The sequence below is a fragment of the Meleagris gallopavo genome, chromosome 7 (genome assembly GCF_905368555.1).
Source record: "Meleagris gallopavo chromosome 7, MGAL_WU_HG_1.1, whole genome shotgun sequence".
NCBI classification, from domain to species: Eukaryota; Metazoa; Chordata; class Aves; order Galliformes; family Phasianidae; genus Meleagris; species Meleagris gallopavo.
In genome coordinates this window covers 6,775,280-6,795,196 of record NC_139410.1, presented here as the reverse complement: position 1 = coordinate 6,795,196, position 19,917 = coordinate 6,775,280, and the positions used below count along the sequence as shown (strand labels likewise).

The 19,917-nt window shown below is 44.3% G+C and overlaps 1 non-coding gene across 2 annotated transcripts in view; it reads left to right on the top strand.

Annotated features, from left to right (window-relative positions):
• Positions 1-14,841, top strand: part of LOC100546352 (uncharacterized) — a 101,019-nt gene extending 86,178 nt beyond the window's left edge. The window contains exons 4-5 of one of the 2 annotated variants that reach the window (XR_014884265.1): positions 14,344-14,502; positions 14,612-14,841. This is a non-coding gene — a transcript (uncharacterized LOC100546352). Of the gene's footprint in view, positions 1-9,225; positions 9,315-10,683; positions 12,136-14,343; positions 14,503-14,611 lie in introns of those variants that run through there. The other variant, XR_014884264.1, reaches the window with a different exon arrangement.
• Positions 14,842-19,917: the final 5,076 nt, after the last annotated feature.

The following is a 19,917-nucleotide window of genomic DNA, read 5'->3' as shown; positions in this document are numbered from 1 at the left end:
GCATCAGTGGAACAGAGCTGTGCTGATGGTTGCAGGGATGCTTGTTTTGGTAGCTGGGTCTTTTTACCTGCTGCTGTTTCTGGAACATTTCTGGCCCACGGCTGTGCTGGCAGAGCTGTTTGTGGAACCTTGGGATGAACTGGATGAGGATTAAGGAAGCTTAAAGATGGCTTTTCCCCAGAGAGGGCATCTCCATCTCTCACAAGATGGAGGCCACAGGGCTAGTGAACGTTTGTGTGTTGGGTGCTGCTTCATGGGGATGGGAAGGCAGGGCTGAGGCCATCCTGTCTCCTTGTTGCTGTGTGCAACGTGGCAGGTTGCTATCAGCTCCTTGTGTTTTGGCTCTTTGGAGCTATGGCTCGGTTAGATGTGGTTACCTCACTGCATCACTTGTCCTGTGAGCAAGGCTCTGCTTTCAATTAGAGCCCAGAGTTTGAGTCTACTAGCACGGCAAAAACGCAAATCCATGAGTGTAATTGTGGGGATTAAGTGGGAAAAGCAAGCAACAAATGTTGGGACTAATTTGAAAAACGTTCTGGTGTTTGCTTAACCTTGCTTTTTTTTTTACCCTCCAAATTTCATTTTTGCACACAGTTAACCTTTTTTTGAGAGGCAACATTGCTACAATGGATTTCTGTCTTTCCACAGGCTGCTATGGAGTGGAGCTGACAGCTCATCATAATAGCATGTTTTTGTACAGGTCGGGCAGGAGGAGGCCTGGGGTAGGAGCACATTTGGAAGATGTGTTTTGGTTGGGCAGATCAACTCCTTTATAGCTGACATGGTGCTATGGGCTGATTTACTTCAATGTTAAGTGTAGAGATCTCAGCATCTGGAATGCTTCCCTGCAAGAAGGGCAAGAGGAGGCAGAGCTACGCCAAAGCTTCGTGGGGTTTTAGAGTGTCTGGCCCCATGGCGTTTCAACCAGCAATTTGAGCAGCAATTAATTCAGTTTTGGGCTGTTTAAAATGCACCGATAAAAGTTCTGCTCATCTTTCAGTCCAGGTCTTGACTCAATTGTCAAGAATGACTCGGATGATGTGAAATAGATGGATTTGTGGGACTGGGACTCCCTTGCCCATCCCTTCAGCTCCCTGTGGCTCTGATAGGGGTTTAGCTGAGTAAGAATCATAGTCATAGAGCCATTCAGGCTGGAAAAGACCACTAATTCCATCTATTCCACCATCACCCTCCTGAACCACATCCCTCAGTGCCACAAAGAAGAGCAGCTCTGATCCAAACCTCCCTGAAGGCAATTTTCCCACTGACTTGGGTTTTTGCCCACTGTTTCCATTCAGAGGTTGTCTCTGGGCAATCTGAGGCACTATGCAGTCTGAGCACAAAAAGACAGCTTGTGTCCTCAAGGGCTTGCACATTGAGCACATGGGCTTTGGCTGCAAACCCAGAGATTAGCAAGGAGCATATGGTCCCTAAGAGGTGTGGCTTGCATTGCTAAAAGTGCCTAGAAAACTGGAAACCAAAGGCATTCTGCGTTTCCCCCTTCCCTTCCCTCCTGGAAAAATTCCTGTCAGTGCGAGCTGTAATCAAAAATCTAGAGCAGCTCCACAAAAAGTGGGGGAAAAGGGAGTCCCTTTTTGGCCACAGCTGTACAGGCAGTGGTGCCTGTTTTCTACCCTTAGCAGTCCTCTTCCAGGGACACTGTGATCTTGTGGACTGATCCATACCACATGATGGCCGTCGTGGGGCTGTATATATATATTTTTTTTTTTTTACAGCCTTGTGTTTCCACATTCTTAAATTTCAGAATGTGCTTGAGTCTTGTCTTAAATGGACACCATCTCAAGCTTTTGCTGAAGTGCTTTCCTGAAGCAGGGCCAAAGGCTGTGGAAATTCTTTTGCCTTTTCTGCTGTGCAGATGCTCACAGTGGCTGGCTGGGCATTTACTGCAAGAAAAAAAACATCACTTTATTGAGTTACAGCTGGCTAAGTGACTGAGAATAGGCAGGTTAGGAGAGCATGCATATCTGACCGTGCCCTCTCTCTTGTTTCTATGATCCTAATTCTGCTCTAAATTAATTCTTTTGTTTAGCTGCTGGGTTTTGTGTGTTTTTTTTCTCTCCTTTTTGTTTTCGCATGAATGCTTGTCTCTATATTTAGGTCTGGTGGGACGGGATGTTACAAATAATTGTTGATTTGATATTATTAAACACTAACACGCTTGGCTGTGTTGCACTAATGACGGGGCTTTGGGGATATGCAAATCAATTAATTGCAGTAATTGCTGTAAGCTGGCTTGGAGGAGGCTGTTGAAAAGCCCTCGGGATGGCCAACAAAGAGGCATTTGGAAGTGCAAAGGAAAAGGGGTGCTTCAGAGTAGCTGGAGGTTGCCACTTCAAGCTGCTATTTGCCAAGTTGCGTTTGTGGTGTTCTTACAGGTCTGTGAGAAGAGTAGGATGTGGGGTATGATAAGGATGGGAGGAAAAGGGTCTATTCTGGATTCTGCCCCACCTTACATGTGCTCTCCTGGCCTCAGAGCATTGTTGTATGCTCTTTTGTCTCAGTTTCTATATGCATCTTGCTTTAGTCTCTGCACTCTGGGTTGAGTTTTCAATGTGATGCACAGATGGTGCTCCCAGAAATCCTGTTATTTGCTAACGGGATTTTGTGCAAGGCTCTTCCACTGTTCATTTTCTATTTAAAAAAAAAAAGTGCGTTTGGGTCAATACATCCAGACCCCCATCCAGCTGAAACGTGCCCTCCCCATGCAGCTGAGAACACAGCTTTATTTTTTTTCTGTTTGTTAATCCCTGAGAACAATGTCAGAGCAGCTTCTGTGAGGGGCAGGGGCTGCAGGAGGAAGCACTGGGGGCTGTACTTGTGCACTGCACAGTGCAGGAGTGGCCCTGCCAGCTCTGCCAGATGTCACTGCCCTGCCAGGTGGCATGGCCACCTCTCTCCTGCCCTTCTTGCCTTGCATGTGGTCCTGCCCTCACATTTTGCACTGGCACGTGGCGGAAATATACTTATCTACTCAGCAGCTTCCCCCTGCTTTAGCAGTATTTCTCTAATGCAAAGTTCAGCTATTATGGAGCTGCACCCCTCTGTGCCTTCCATTCTTCACATAGTGCCCAAAATTACGATATAAATAGCAGAGATCCAGCGTATGTGGCTTTTATCAGCAGAGGCCTTTCAGAATAGGTTAGGCAGGTGCGTGACAATGATAATACAGCACTGACACTTCCTTGCAGCACAGAGCTGGGCGAGGTGGCCTCCTGAGGTCTTTTCCAACCCCTATTTTTCCATCGCTGCGTGACATGTGTCAAGATCAGTAAGTGGGGCTTGGTTTTGCGTCATGCTTGCTGGAGAGAGGTCAGGATTTGGCAGCTGTCCTGACTAACAGGCAGTTATGGGATGTACTTCAGGAAGTTGGCTGTCCGTCTGGACTCTCCTCATCCTGCAAAGTGCTCTTCCCCGAAATGCTTTTCTGCAGTGGGAAGGTGAGTCATGCCAGGGCAGTGGTTCTCCTTGGCCTGGCCAAGGACTCCAGGTGGTTCCTCTGTGGCTGATCTTAGCCAGAAAAATCCCCTACTTGTTGTGACTCCAGTGATGAGCAAGCCAAGGACTGCTCCTACTGGGGTACTGCGCTGCTGAGCTGGTTGTTTTGGGATCTGGGGCTGGGGTTGGATTGATCAATGGGGATACATGCATCTATGCCAGAGGGAAAATTAGGATCCTCTTCCAGATAGCCCCTTTAACTGCATATAGGCTTGCAGCTTACAGCCCTGCTGTGCTTCTCTGAACAGCCAGGACTGTATTGCCCTCCAAAGCAGGATCCAGCTGGCAGAAAACCCTCATCCCCAGTACTTGTGCCTCCCCAAGGGTTCAGTTCTAGGCTGGGGAGGGGTGCTAATAAAATCAGCCTGCTGTTGTTGTGAAGTTCACGCTATCTAGATTTGGATCTGTTTTGTTTGGACATCATTGCACCTATTTAACATCTGGCTCATGCAGTGTTAGGCCATTTACAATGGTTTTCTGACCTCTTTGTCCAAAATTTAGGAGCTGCAGGGGATCCTGGAAATTGCTGTTTTTTTGCATCCTATCTTCCTTGGGATGTAGCATCTCTTTAGGTCTGCAAAAATTGGTGGAGAGCCTGCCCAGATGCTGATCTTCAGCAGTGCCCCATCGTGATCTTCAGATGTCCTCTGCAGTGCAGGATCTCTACAAAGAAAGCATCTTGCCAGAGGTGTCAGCTTTCTGTGCCCATCACCAAACAGGACTGCTGCCTGTGCTTTCATAGCCTCTCAGTTGTGATTTCATCACCCCTTCCAATAAAGTGATTGGATCTGATTTGTTTGAGTTACAGCCTGACAGCTTCCATCTCTTGCAGACACAACACCGTGTTGCATGGCGTGAGGGAATGTGCTGGGCTCACAGCAGCCTGCATCCAAGAGAAAGCAAGAAAGGGAGCCTTCCCAGTGCTCTGATACCTAGCAGATGTGATGTTAGCAGGTCAAGGATTTGAGAGGATCAGGCAAAAAAAAAAAGCTGTACTCAGATGGTGCTTTAAAGCTGTAAAGAGGTGGATGTGATGGACTGAATCATCCTGTGCTCAGCAGCAGGTCTGAGCACTGTTGCGCAGCTTTTTTCAAGCCGTGTTGTGTTTGAGTGGTCCTTCATTGGCTCCTGAAGCTATTTCTTAGAGCTGCACTAAGCCATTACAATTCATGAAAATCAAATCTGCTAGTGGCTTGTTTATGGATCGGGCACCATTTGTAGTGTTTCAGTGTCTCATTTCTTGGGAGTTGTGATTCTTTTTCATCTTTAGAAGCTTCTGGCCCACTAGAAAGGCTTTCCCCCCCCCTCTAACTGGGTTCTGTCAAGGTCGGTGACCTGCTATGAGCTTGACTATGATGCATGCAATATTAAAACCTGGCTCTTCAGCTATGCTGGGAGGATTTTTTTTTCTAAAGCACTTGTAGTTCAAAAAATCTGGGGCAAGCCGGACTGCCAATTACTACTGTACCTTTGTCCTGTGATCTGTTGACTGAAAATCTGAAGTAACATGTGATCCAGCCATATTTTTGGTGCTGCTTTGGACTCTGTAAGGGAGGTTGAGCCCTGTCTGTAAGTGTATCCTCTCTGCAGAGCTGAGCAGGGTGCATCCCTCCTCTTCTCCCAATTATCTGTGGCATGTGATTTTAAACCACGGCAGCAGATCCTAGTAAGAATGATATTTAGAGGATGGGCTGTGCTTTAACTTTGGCTGGTGATCTCAGCAATTTGGCTTGAAAGCTGTATAACAGTCCTGGGCTCTGTACAACCCTCAGGATGAGCTTCCTGGCCTGATGTTGCTATCAGAGCAAGTGGTGGCTCCTGGTATGAGGCCAGAAAGCTGTGGGATTTTTAAGTAGAGAATGGAGTATGCAAGCAGCATGCCAACATGTCATAAAATATGTGAAAGTACTGGAAAAAGCCTTAAAGAGCTATTCTGGAGGTACTGAAAGGACTGGGGAACTGAGCTTTTCTAAAAGTGGTGATTTACATCTTTAAGAGGGCTTCTGTAGAGAGGTGTGATGGGCTGGGAGGGGGAGATCATGTGACAGCAAAGCAGCCTGGCAGCATCATCTTAACATGGAGGAGTGTGTTAGGGAGGAACAGCTCAGCTTTGGCCTTCTTTTCTTCGCTGCTGTGGCTGACACAGGCTCTTGTGATGACTTCATGGCAAAATGTCTCTGATTCCTCTGTTTTTATCCCTCTGCTCTCCCTGACTCCAGCCAAGTATCCTCCAAGTTATCTTTAGGACTCTGGAAGGAAAGTCTATGCGTTTAACTTCATGATTGATTTCAGTACGTGCTGTGTGAATGCAAAGCAGTGCTTGAAAGTACAGCCAAGAAAATACCAAGGGGATATAAATGTGTGTATTTGAATGTGTTACACTGAGGCTTGCTTTCCTCTTTTGCTGATGTCACATTTTCTGGATGCCACATCCTATTATGTGATGTTTCTTAGTACTGAGAGCACCTGTGAACTCTTATGCCACTGCTGATTTGCCATTCAATGGACATGGGGAAGAAAATGGAAACACTTCCAGCATGCTTGCTCTCTCCCGCTTCCCCTCTAGATCTCCTTCCCCATCTGATTTGTCCAGGTCGGTCCCTATCTTTGGTCCTTCCCCCTTATCTGAAGACCACCAGTGGCCGCTTAGTCTGGAACATCTCTGGTAGATGCTTCTTCCTCAAAGTTACACCTTGATGGATGAGCTCCACATGGTCGAATGCAAGCCTTGCCAAGCATGAAGGACTATCAGCAATGTTATGGATGACTGTAGACTTCCTGCTGAGAAGCATGTAAAGATCTCTTGGCTTCTTATTTTCAGTCTGTTAAGAGTGCTCGTGTAACAACTTTTGGCTTTCCTTAAATCCTAATAAGTTCTTCTCCCTTTTCCAAAAAGTCTGAGATAAGTCATTTCTAAGCTATCCATCGCCTCTATTTGTCTGATTTTTCTCCTTTTCTGGACGTGTATCAGATGAATGCTGTTGGGTGGAGGTTGGTTGGACTTTGGCCATCCTTTGGCTTCTGCCGTGAGTCCAAAGGCTTTTATCTTTTCAGTGTGACCATTAAGCAAAAAAAAAAAAAAAGAAAATAAAAGCAACCCCAAAAAACGGAAATTAAATCACAAACGACTTCATTAAAATAATAATCAAAGCCTCATGAAAGCATACAGAAATCCTGTAAGCTCTCTCTTCTTTGAAACTTGAATCTTATCTACCCCTGTCAAGGTTAATTGTTGCTGGGTTCAAAGCATGGACAAGCTTTCATTAAGACTGGAGTGCTGAGCAGTGGCTGGGCTGGGTTTGTCTGCTGGGTGGTTTGATAAGGGTCAAATTCAGTCCAGTACATTAAGGAGGGAGTTTTATCTGTAACTGCATTTCATTATATGTGTGGGTTTAGATCTGACTCTTAATATTTCTTGAGTGTCTTCTCCCGAGGTTATAATCTGTGGAGCAATGACAGAGGTGGTTGTTTTACGCTGTTTCTCTCCACATCGCTTTGAAGACAACAGTATGGCAATGTTATCAGATCTGGAGTGCAGGAGCAGCTGTTAGAAAGTCACCCTAACATAAAAGAACCTCCTTGTTTATCTGTTGAGAAGCAAATGTTCTGTCCTAGGAGGCAAATCTTCCTAATTTTCTAATTAGTTAACCTATAAAGAGCCAAGGCTGATTTATTTATTTTTTTTGACCCTGGTTTGAATCGCTATAAGAGCCCAACCTGTGCAGTGCAGTTGGACTTGATGATCTTGAAGACCTTTTCTACCCTGAGCAATTCTATGACTGTGTGCCTTCAGGATCACAGCTCTGTTGGCTGATGTTTTTATTCCTGTAGCTCATGTTCTGCTGAAGGGGTGCATCGATAAGAGGGGCTATAAAGAACATTAGCAATGAAAAAATAACAAACTACGTCAGTGTTAACGAAAATAACAATGAAATGGGCATAATGAGTACTAGAAATAGCCTTATAACCTCTTGAGCTGGGAAATATAAATACATATTCTAAATGACAGTTCCCACCCTCTGCCCTGTCCTTCTACTTTAATCAGTCATGTTCAACTGGCAAGGTTAATATGGGAGACAGTATTTCACATGCAAATGAGTTAAGATTATGGTTCTGCTTGGGTAAATCACAGGAACTCTTCAATGCCTCAAATTACTCAACCTTAAAACGGGACTATTGGCATTCTCTTCACCCCTATTCTATCCCTTGAGATCCTCAAGCTCAAAAGGGCACTGATGAGATACAGGAAGAGTAGTGCAATGAGTGAGGTCACGTTGATGGTGGGGCTTGAGATCATGGAGGTCTTTTCCATCCTAGATGATCCTATGATTCTGCATTATTTTCTGACTTTCTGCCATTTGTACGAAGTGGAAAAGAGGCTTGCTTGTATTAGTGCTGGAATCCTTCCTGGTAATTGTGTTAGAGCTGGCAGTGGGGAAAGTAAATTTGTTTTGGAAACAGTTTTTTTTTTTTTTTTACAGGAATTTTCATAACTTTATCAAGACTTTCCAAATCTTTTCATACCAAATGAAATTCCTGAATTCCTATTAAATGCAACTTGATGTGATTGATTAGCATTACATCTCCAGTTTTTCCTTCAGCCCACTCCTTTCCTGTGGCCTGTTTTCATTTCCTTGCTAATCCAAGCGTGTCTAATGTGCCTGGTTAGCTTGGGGAGGTTTTTCTTTTTTTTATGGTACAGATATGTGAGGGAGATCTGGCTAAGATTGTGTTTAACAGTTGGCATCCATAAATATAGGTGGGGGGAGAAGGATAACAGAAAGGTCAGGGAGAGATGCTGCTGGTAAAAAGAGATGGTGAGGAGGTAAAACATGTAACTTTGGCAACGGGGGATGAAAAATACATGCGAATTGATCCAGATGCAAGAACTGCAATCCTATTGGGCTTGTATTGCTTTCTGCTGTCGTGTTAGTTGCTTGAAAAAATGTGAGCAACCGCTCCCTGTCTGTGTCAGGCAGCCCTTGTCTTCAGCTGCCAGGCTCTGGCTCTATGCACTGTCACGTTCCTCCTTTGGCGAGCTCAGAAGTGCTGGTGATAAGCAAGCATCCTTTGCTGGTGTGCTGAAAGAAAGGCCACCTTGCCTTGCAAGTGCTCTCTCTGAAGACAGCTTTGGTGATTGCATTTAGGGAGGTTAGTCCATTTGTTCTTGCTGTGAATTACAGAAACCAGACCTCTCATTTTCATACAGTCTATATCCACTAGCAACCAGCTGGTGCTAGTATTTGGTATCAGCTGGGAGCCTGGTCAGGAAGCTTTTATTTACTTATTATTTTTAAAATTCATCTCTTAATCTCTGCTACCTTCTCAGTGTTGCTCTCTACCTTCTTGACCTGTCTCATTCACCGCTTACACAAACCCCAGCAGTGTGCTGTGGGTAGGTGTGAGTTTCTTGGTGCAGTGACCAGACGGTGCCATGCAATAAGACCGTGATAGAGACTTCCCTAGTCTCACTTCAGCACTCTGGGAAGTATGAACTCAGCATGATCTCTATGAAGCTGGAGTAAATAACTGTGTAGCTCTGGAATAACCTTCTTTTGCAGTCTAGTGCACTTCCATGTGTGAAAATGGGTAGGCGTGCAATTTATTAGGCTAAGAAAGCGAAAGGCTGTGGCTTTTAAATGATTTGTGTGTTTATTTTTATGAACAAATCCCACACTTCCTTCATTAACAGCAAGTATTTACTTTTAGGTACAGCACAAATCTGATGTTGAGTTTAAGGTTAAATAAATCCCCATTTATGGAAAAGCTAAGTTCCTACGCTTCCAAGTCTCTTCACGGTAAGTTTGGGTTCCGTGTCTGTGTTGGAGACTTAAAGTTGAGCAGCCAGAGCTCCAACCAAGCAGGAAGGGTCAGATTTTAGGCTGTGTTAAAGATTGGGGCCATTAAATAGCATGAAAATCCTTTCATGTGGCTGGGGGGGGATCCTCTGGAGACAGGCAGAGGCCAGCCTTGTTGGAGGAAAGACTGGGAGCAAGGTGAGGACAGGAATCCAGCCTGTCTGAGGCACAGGATAAGGTTTCACTTCTGGGGTTTGGTTCATTTGCTAAAGCAAACAAAACCTTGGTTTTGACTTTGCTCGTTTGTTTCTCTTGTTTTTTTCTGGAAATGTATTCCTTCATCAAGAGGTGCAGGAAGCTTTGCAAAACTCGATTGGCAATGAGACACTCTCAAGCAATTTCATTTCTTTTTTTTGAAAGATTTCCAGGTGTGGGTTCCAATCAGCTGAGCATGGAACACCCAGGCTCTCTTACAGGTTTGGTGCCAGGGATTTAGTCACCAATGTGATTCTGCAATATGCTGTAATGGTGGCTATTGCTTTATGAATATTTATGAAAATTTTGTTCCAGTGGCATCAGACAGCTTTTTGAGGTTTGAACATGTTTGTTAGAGACTCAGAGGTCTCTGGGTGATGAAGTTTACAGAGGAGCTAGCATCTGTCTTTGGTGCCAGTGTTGATGTGCCTTGCAGCAAGGGTCGTTAGCATACAATTGTCTCTTGAAATCAGGTGAAGCCTTTGGGCTTTGCCTTGATTTTCCCAGTGTCGGAGGAGCACTGTAAGGCTCTCTGTCCTCCCTCCTGCCTGGAGGTGGTAGTTACACCTGAGATGACTGTGGACAGATGAACAGACACCACAAAAATCATAGAATGCCTGGGTTGAAAAGGACCACAATGCTCATCTAGTTTCAATTCCTCTGCTATGTGCAGGGTCACCAACCATCAGACCAAGCTGCCTAGGAAAATCATAGAATCAGTAAGGTTGGAAAAGACCTTTAAGATCACTTAATCCATTTGTCAACCCATCACCATCATGCCCTTTTCAAGAGCTTAGTGCTGCACATTCTGTAGGACCAGATCTCCTGTGCTCTGAATTCCTATATCAGTGCCATGGGTGATGGCTGACAGGAACTCTGCCCTCTGCTCTCATACATGGAAACCAATCTGCAGTGATCTGCCACTGAAGCCACTACTAATGATAGGCATTAGCATAAGCAAAGCTAATTCACTGACTTCTCTCCAGTGCACCATATAATTGATTTCATCAAATGAAGTCTATGCGATTAAAGCTCTGGAAGTGAAGGGAGATCTACAACTCAATTGTAGTTCAGCCACAAATCTATTTCTTTTTTTTTTTTCTTTTTTTGACAGCTTCAGCTTGTTGGGGAGGCCAGAAAGAATGGAGGTTTTACGAGGGTTGATATGCTCTTTATCACTGACATTTCATACCCTGGCTGAAAACGTTGCAGGTATTTTTTGGATTAGTCACGGGAGGGAGAAGTCTGGGTCAAGACAGTCGTCTGGCTATGAAGAGCTTTAGCCCTGCATAAACCTAAGTATGTTTTTTATCTGTAAGTTTTGTTGTTACTGTGCAGAATGCAGAACTGGGGAGAAATGAATATGTATTCATTCAAACCGACAGGCATTCAGCTTTTAGTGACTTTTATTCTCTTTAGCAAAGTCATTGCAAGTCAAGGGTAGCTCTACATTTGGGCTGTGCTGGTGTATATATCAATAGTGGGCTGGTTTCCAGCAGTCACAAATGGAGAACTGACCTTTAAATGTGCCTTCCAATTCAAATGATTCCATGGTTCTATGAACTGCCATGGTCCTGTCCCAGCTTTTTCCCATGACTTCAGCAAGTTTCTCCATGATTGAGGATAGTAGGTTCAGCCTGTCACTGAGCTGGTGACCCCAGTATGTTCCAGCTGCCCTGTCTTTCCTGGGTGCTCATCTTTTCCTAGAGTGTCACTCCCTACTGAGCCAACCGCACCACTGTACACAGTGGTTTTATATTTCTCTCCATGCAGAGCGATTTATGAGGTTGTGATATTGGCACTCAACTGTGTATTTACCTTTTTACTGCTGCCTGCAGCCCTAGAGAAAAGCTGAAAACGTTACTGAAAGAGAGCTGATCCAACTCCTGTCTGTGCTGTGATCCTGTGGGAATGTGGTAGTCACCTGGGATGTATTCCATACCAGGAGGTCCTTGCTCTAAGCTTTCAATGGAAGTGCTGGAAGGCAGTAGGAATTGGCAAAAGAGACTGCCCCGGTGCATCAGTGGGAGCTGCTAGCATGCAGCTTGGCAGAAACAAGCTTTAAGGATGGATTTGTAAATGGAGAAGGCATTAGGGTGAGTGTGGGGCTGTAATGCAAGGTAATGCTTGCTGTCTGGGGAGAGGAAAGGAAAATGGGGGGGAGAGGTATCTTCCGAGTAGCAACAGTAATCCATGAGAAACTAGCAGAGAAATAGAAGCAATAAACATAGTTAACTTTGAAGGGACACTGCAGTCTTTTTTTCTTTTTTCCTGTCTGCTGCTCTGTTTCCTATTCATGATAAACACCATGCCCAGAAGCAAAAAGGAGAAATTAGACCACATCTTCTGGAATGCTTGTGTGACTGGAGGAATGATGGATACTCTCTGTGAATGGCCACTGCAGAAATAGCTTGTGCATACGTGCTGTGGGAGTACAGCCCATCCAAAATATGCCATTTAGTTTTTTTTCTATAGATGGAACTGTTTTCCCTTGGGGTGCCTTTTTAAGAATGGCTTGGATCTATCCAATGGATATGTCTGCTGCAGCTTTTGAAGGCTTTATGAGGCTGGATCTTTTGGGAAACTTTGATTCTCTTTTGTTCAGTTGTTGCTGATTTTTCATAGCTGGAATGGATGCAGGATTGGTTTTGGCCAAGCAATAGATCTTAGGCTCTTCAGGGAGATATGTTAAGGGAGTAGTCAAGTGAGAACTGGTGTCTCCTATCACTGATCTCGTCAGCCTCATGGTTTCCATGAAGTTGTATGAGATGTGGTTGCATCATACAGATTGCTTGGGTGCTAGTTTACATCCAGGTAGGTTGAAAGTGCCAGAAAAAGCAGTTTTCTGGGTTCACTAGCTTTAAAGCAGTCATGTCGCTCCCATCTTTTTATTTCAAGGTTACTCTCATTTGTTCTGGAAGGAGCTAAGATTGCACAGATCAGAGAGGTTCAGAAATGGAAGGAGCAGGAAAACTGAGAACACCATCCAGAACCCTAAATTTCCCTGTGCACCATCACCTTATTCCTGAACTGACCTACAGACCGTGTCCTGCAGAGCTGTGCTTCACCAGCAATCCTTGTCCCTTTTTGCTTTGCTTACACAGCTGGTTTTCAAGTACTCTTGAAAAAACATACATTCAATACAAATATTATCCCTGTACATCCTCCCTCTGTTATTTCTTGTGTGCGGGATCAGCAGTTTGCAGAGCATACCTCGAATCCCATCAGGGGCCAGAGCTGCCCACAGCCTAGGAGAAATATTGCCTTACAAACTCCTTCACCCGGTCGGTCCAAAGAAGTGCAAGTGGTGACTGGGAAAGGTATAGCAGCCCTGGGATGGGTTGTGTTCAGTCAGGCTGTAAAAAGGCACCAGGTTCTGAGAGAGGCTTCAGTCCATAGGGAGAGATTGTGAGGTGTGAGGTTGCTGGCTTTGTGCAGGTTATTACACTTCCATTGCTGATTTCTAAATGGAGTCCTGTTGCTGAGAGAGACCAGGTTTGTCTTTACTAAAAACTTAGGGGTGGGTTTTTTCTGTTCCAAGGCATGTATGTAACTTTAGATGGCCATCTCTGTGCCTCATCACCTCTGAGATTTTTCCACTGACATTCACCTCGAGAAGCTACAAAGAGGTAAAAACTACAGTGGCTTGCCGTGTTTTTGCTATAGTGGCTGGCTTTGATATAAATCCTCAGGGTAAAAAACACCTTCCTTTTGCAGCGAAAGCAAAGGCTGAGGGATCTTTCATGAAACAGGCTTAGTTCCTCTGGAGGACTGACATCCCCATTTTTAAGGCCTAATTGCATGAAGTTTCCTGTGATAATTTCTTAGACAGCAAGGGAAAGCTGTTGGAGCCAGCCTCCAGCATCGAGAGGCTCAAGCCCAGCAGGTCGGTGTGGTGGCTCGATAGGGCAACAAAGAGATCCAAAGAACTGAGCAACAGCGGTCCTGTCCTATGTGCTTAGAGCTTTTATTTCTCATCCATTACTAACACAAATTCCTTGGGTTGATCAATATTAAAATGGCTCACTTAAAGGCACGTTTCCTTTGCGACTTCCTTTATAACGTTCTCGTGATAAAGGGATGCTCTGTAGTATCAAATTGTCCCTGCTTGAGAGTGGAGGCAGTGCTCATAGAAAGGCATTGGTCTGACTCTGGATTCGGGGCTCAACCAAGGCTGGACTTCCTACCTTCATGTTGGAGCTGCTGATGTACACTTTCCTTCTCAGCTTTGTCCCCCATATGATGTCACAGCCCCCTGGTTCCACTTGCTGTATGGGTTCTTGTTTCCCAAGATGACAGCCATCAAAGGATGGCTGGGCAGCTGCTCAGATCTCCCTGCCATTGGGAGCTAGAGCCTTGTGTGCGTTAAAGCTTTCCTGCTCCTCAGTAGTTCAGATAGCTTTGTGTCTGGCAGGTAAAAATTTCTCAGGTTCTAAATCTTCTAAACCTTTTTCTTTTTCTTTTTCTTTTTTTTTTTTAAAGCTAACTTCAGTTGGATTTGACAGCCCAAAGCCCACAGAATGCTTGTTTGTAGGATTTCAGCTCCCACATTTTACCTGACCATCACAGCCCCCTCATAAACCTTAAGTAACAGCAATTTTAAAGCCTTTTGCAGCATTGATTTATACATTTTTCTGCAGTATCAGCATTGCTTTAAAGGACAAAGGTTTTTATAATACAGTTGTAAATTATTTTTCTAAGTGTCTTAAGTGCCTCTTGGGAACTCCTGATCACTTGAGGTGCTTCATAATTTATTTCTTCTCATGTTTTTCAGCAAGTGCAATAAAACACTTGTAAATACCCCAGAATGAGGATCATTACAGATGGCACTGATATGCACCAGGCTCACGTGGAAGTTCTTGTATCACTGCATGAAGGAAAATGAAGAAGATAGGAATGATAAGCTTGAAGTTTTCCTGAGCCTATGTGACAGGTGTGAGCAGCTGAAGCTTCTGAGAAGGTTATAAATATGGTAATTTTGCTTTTTAAATCATCTTCCTGGGGTCCCCACTGGCATCTTTCTTTGCTGTATTCTGCTTTAGGCTCTGAAGCCAGCTGCTTGTGTGAACTGGTTAAAAGAAAACCACCACCAACAAAACTCCATGTGCAGATGAGCCAAACCTGTGAAGAAAATCAGCATCAGTGCTTACATAACCTAACATGTGCCCAGGTGAAACGTGTTATTGCCCCATTGCTACTCTGAGAAGCAGAAGGGTGTTGGAGTGGGATGGTCCCTACCAACTCCAGCTGCTACTGGTGGGACTCTCAGCTACAAAAGCAAGTTTTTACTGTGTGAGGTTTGAGTGAGGCATCTGTTTTCTCAAATAGTGTAAGTCTTGGCACACACTGTTTTATTTCAGAACTATACAGCCTTACAGTTGGCAAATAAGTGCTTTTTGTCCAGATCTGAACTTGGATGGCTGGAACATGCATCACTTGTATTTTCTTGAGCAAAGCCATGTTTTGCTTTCAGTAGTGCTGTTTTACCCTCCTGATGAGTTTCAGCCCCGTTTCATGTTGAACAGGTAAATCAGATATGAAAGGACATCAAAAGCGACCTCCTAATGCTGAAGCTTCAAGTATCACTCAAAAAAACTCAATGAATGTATGAAAGAGATGAAAAGCCTAGCTTTCCTTGGGTGCTTCTTGCTGCTGAGGAAGGCTTATGCTATTTCCAGCCATCTCAAACCAAGTGTAAATAAACTACATTGTTTTCCATCACTTGAGACAGTTCTTCTCTCCCCAGCATTAACTTTCCTCGAACCATTCTTAGCTGATTATTAAGATGAGAAGTATCAAAAGGGAGTTTACTGTGCAAGAGCCTCAAAGCTCAGCAGCTGTGTGGAGCAGCTCTGTGAGCTATTGACCATCCGATACTCTGAATGACAGCATCAGATTTGTATTTTCTCTAAGAGGCCTTTTTGCTTTCCCAGTGCTCTATATCTCTTTCATGTAGCTTTTACCCATAATGGCCTCAAACACTTGTAGCCACTCAATCTGGCTGTATTCCCCAGTTAAAGTGCTGTGCTAATCTGTGTGGATTTGTTACAGGGATGTAAATGCTGGTTGAAATACTATGAGTGCGTGTTTCCCTTTGGTGTGAAGGCCAAGAAGATTGCTGATCAGTAAGTAAACATACAGGAATGGCCTTTATTTCTTGCTTGATGCTGGGATTTCTGGCTCACTGCACCTCCAGGCGCGCTTACAGAATGCCAACAACCTCTTGTAGTAAGGCAGGGCGTGCTGGTCCTTGACAAAACAGATCCAGAGGGCTTGAGATATCATCAGCACACCCCGTCTGCTCCTGTTAGCTCATGCAGAACCAGTAGTGGTTGTATTGCTCACGGCATGAAGTAAATACCAGTCGCTGAAGAGCATTGATCTTTGTAGCAGAGGAATTGTTGGTGGCATATTGACCTGCCCTGAACTCCTGGTAAATCACAAAGCGTTATTGATCAGTGCAGTACAGATGTAATAAGTATGTTTTGCTCTGTGTAAACATACAGGGCCTGCTTGTGAGATCAGTTATGAGCCCTGTCCCGGTGACTGCCCTAAATTCATTCTCTTTTTTCCTCATGACCTTCCCTATGTTCCTCACTCACACAAGTTGTTCTGTAGCAGCTGGTCACTGGTCCAGATGTTTGCCTGACTGTGGCTGCCTGCCCCTGCTAACCAAACACCTGCGTATACGGATGCATACCTCGTGCCTGAATCCTGAGGAATAGAAATGCCTGCCTAGAAAGCCTGGACAGCCCCTAAAGTGTATCTAATGTCGGCTTCGTAGACCAATCTTGATGTGTGGGCCTCTTTCCTGAGCAATTAACTGCTTGGTGAGGATCTCACAGGCTTGTTGGAAGTGCCTTTTGACCTTGCTTTCATTCATCTGGCCACTAATAGCTTGTTCAGGGATCCAGAGGGTTTAACCCAACCAGCAGACATCGCAGCTGGCCAGGTTGCTGTCCTGTTGCTCACAGCTCAGATTCCTGGCTTCATGCAGTAATTCATAAATAAATCTCCCTTCTTCCCCATGCTACTGGAGCCAGCTCTGGGTGTGTGCTGATTACGCCGTGGTTGACATCAGTATCTTAACTCTCTTAATTGCAGCCTGCGTAAAAAAAGCAAATGTATCTTTTCTTTGTTGTGTCAAGAACAAGATTAACTCCTGTTGCTGTGCGAGAAACATGACAGGCCCCTGCAAGATTGGAGCAGCTGCCTTATTTTCTTTTTGTTGGGCTGTGTTTCTCAAGATACAACAGCAGTGCCAATGATGCAACGTCTCTCTTGGGAGAGGGTTGGATGAAGCATGCTGGTGGAGCTCCAGCAGAAAGCCTCACCCACAGAGGGTGGGGAGCAGCAGCTGATCTAGACCGAAGAATGACTTAACCTTGCCTTAAAATGAAGCAGCTTTTCCTTTTTTTTTTTTTTTTTCCTTTCCTGTTGGAAAATTGTGTTGGTTTTTTTTTTTTTATTATTCCATGAAACCCAACTTTTTTTTCCTGCAGTGCTTTTGTCTACCCAAAAGTTGCCTGTTGGAAAGTTCTCCACCAGCTCTATTGGTGGGCCAGGGAGTTTTTCAGGGCTAGCCTGATGTTTCCATTAGGTGATATGAGGCAATTTTCTTTCTGTTTTCTTTTCGCCTATTTTTAAAGACAGCCAAGCAAAACAATTTGCTGGTGAGAACTTTAGTACCTGATTTGTCTCTATAAAACTTGCTACAATGTGAGAGGGCTTTTCCAGAACTATCTGCAACTTACTTTTGAAAGTGCCTTTTCTCTAATGCTACAAGCAGGAGTTAATAAAATGGCTCAGGAGTCTGGTTCATTTTGGATGCCTAATTGGGTTTCGATTTGTTTCAGCTGAGACTTGTTAAATTTATCCCATGACCCTGTAAATATAATCTGCCTTTTCATCCCTTAAATAGTCACCATCTCCCTTCAAACGTTATTTTGTTATCGCCTTTCTGGCTTTCCAGTTTTAAGTATTGTAAACTCCAAGGAACTTGGCTCTCTGCTTTCCCCTCTCCCGACTGTGCTGAGGGCTGCAAGGACTTCACTTATCTGCACCAGTAGACTTGAGATCAGCTCCAAATTTATTTCTTGCTTTTCACTTGAAAGCTGTTTAGGTGATGAGCAACTTTTTGGCTATTGAAAGAATGGAAAGAGGCCTCGAGGAATCTGCTTTTTCTCTCTGACAAATGCCAGTAATATTACGGTTGGAGATCAGTTGCCTTTATGTTTCTTTCCTGCCTTGTGGAATTCAGTGCCGCAGGAAGGTGCTGGTGTGGACATTCAGAAGAAAAGGTCTTCCAGGAGGGAAGGATGGGGCCATCTTGCCTGGAGGGAAAAAAAAAAAAAAAAAAAAAACAAAGGTGGAGCAGGTTCTATGTTAAATCCTGTGCCTTCCTCTCCCATCTGCCTCTGCCCTCACTGTGTGCATGACTTCATACTGGCGTGGGGATGAAACACCACCCAGAGATACTTTACTTCTGTTTTTAAAGCTCTAGGCTTCAGTATGAATCCATCTGGTAGCATAGGGAAGCTTATAACAGAGCTCATCGCTTTTTCCTTTGACGTTTGCTTGGCTTTCACCGCTCTGCAGGCGTTTCTTATGTGCTTTGGAATGTGATTCTTTGTGAAATAGTGTCGTGGATTGCTTTTTGTGTGGTTTTTTTTTCTTTTCCTCTCTCCTAGTCCTTAGTGACTACTCCTCCTTGCATTTTGTCTGAACCGGAGGAATGATTAACTTAACCTGGTGAGGAGAGATGGAGTTAACATGGATGCAGCTTTACTCTGCAAACTGGTGCATTGAAAGAAGAGCTGAATTTCCTCCACATCAAATTGATAATCAATAATTCTCCACTTCTTCCAGTTATTTTTGTAGGTGCTGTCTGTCATGCCATACTAGAAGGGCTCAGAGTGCTTCACATTGCACGTGATACCTGAGCAGAGAAGGGGCAGGTAGCAGCTAAAAAGATGCAGGTTCCCTAGGCACCCACCTGTGAAGACTCTCCAGGGTGAGGGTGCCTTTCTTCTCTCATACCTGATCTGGAGGACAGATCTTTACCAGGATCTTTACTGTCAAACAGCATTGGATGGCTGAATATTCATGTGCAACTTGTTTTTGGAGCAAGCGTGAGCCTCGGAGCTGTTGAACTGCTAATGGCAATTGAAAGTGTTAATTTTCACACTGCGGTAAAGATCCCAAATTATGGAGATTGCACTTGAGTCAGGGATGAAGTTCCTGACAGCTTTAAAGTGTGCAGATGTGAAATGCTGAGTTTGAATATTAAGTCCCTCTTAAAATGCTTTATTTCATCTGAAAAGATCTCAGACTTGGTGTTGCTTTGTCAAACTCAACCTTTATTCCCTCTTAGAGAGCTTGAAGTCTTGACTTCCTATTGCAGCTTTGTTTAGTTGAGTTTATGCATTCTTAGGTCCAACGTTATACAGCCTGACCAGGAATCGTGCAATCACAGTGGGAGATGGGAAGGAGCCGTGTAATTTATTCTTTAAACAATGGAATCATCTGCATTTGAGTGCAAGTTAGTTAATAAAGAGGGTTTTAATGAATAAGAGGAATTTTGTTTGGGTTTTGCTTAGAAATAGTTGAACTCAGATGGGGAATGTGGCCCTCAAGTTGTACCACAGAGTAGCTTCATCTCCTGTAAGCAGCTACCCTGGTCACTCTTGCATCCTTGATGGATGCATCCTTAGGAAATTCCTGTCATGTCCTCTGTGCTGCAATGAACTGGGCTGCTCTGCTTCTTCCCTGGCAAAGCAAAGGGAAGGTGGCTGTCTTTGCGTGCCTGGGAGAAGAGTGCAGTAGAAAAAAGGAAGAAAAAAAAAAAAAAAGACCAGAGGCCTTTGACCAGATCCGAGAGCAAAATGGAGTGCATAATTACTGCTAGCAAAAAGACTAAACCACACGATAATATTTAATCTGAGATGAGCCAGTGCTAGGACAAGCAATGATTCCAGCCCTGTTTAGAAGCCAAATTAAGTACTGAGTGGTGCCTGGTAGGGAAATGCTAGGTGCAGTGAAGTTAGTGGTCTAACTCCCCTTAGTATCAGCTGGGGCAGGATTTGACCTTGGACCTGCAGAGAGTACTGTGAGAGTTTCTCCTGGCCTGTAAACCAAGTAACTGAGTGTTATTACGTACACGTGCACACAATAGTGCTTAGAGCCTGTCTGCTGAGGTCTTTCCTTGGGGATCCATATAAAATTCTTCTCACAAAAGCTGCCCTGTGTGCAAACAGAGGAAACTCCATCTAGTGACGTAAAAAGAAAAGCCAACAAAACCTTTTCACACGTGTATGTGTATTACCTCTTATCTTACTGCCAGTCTGTT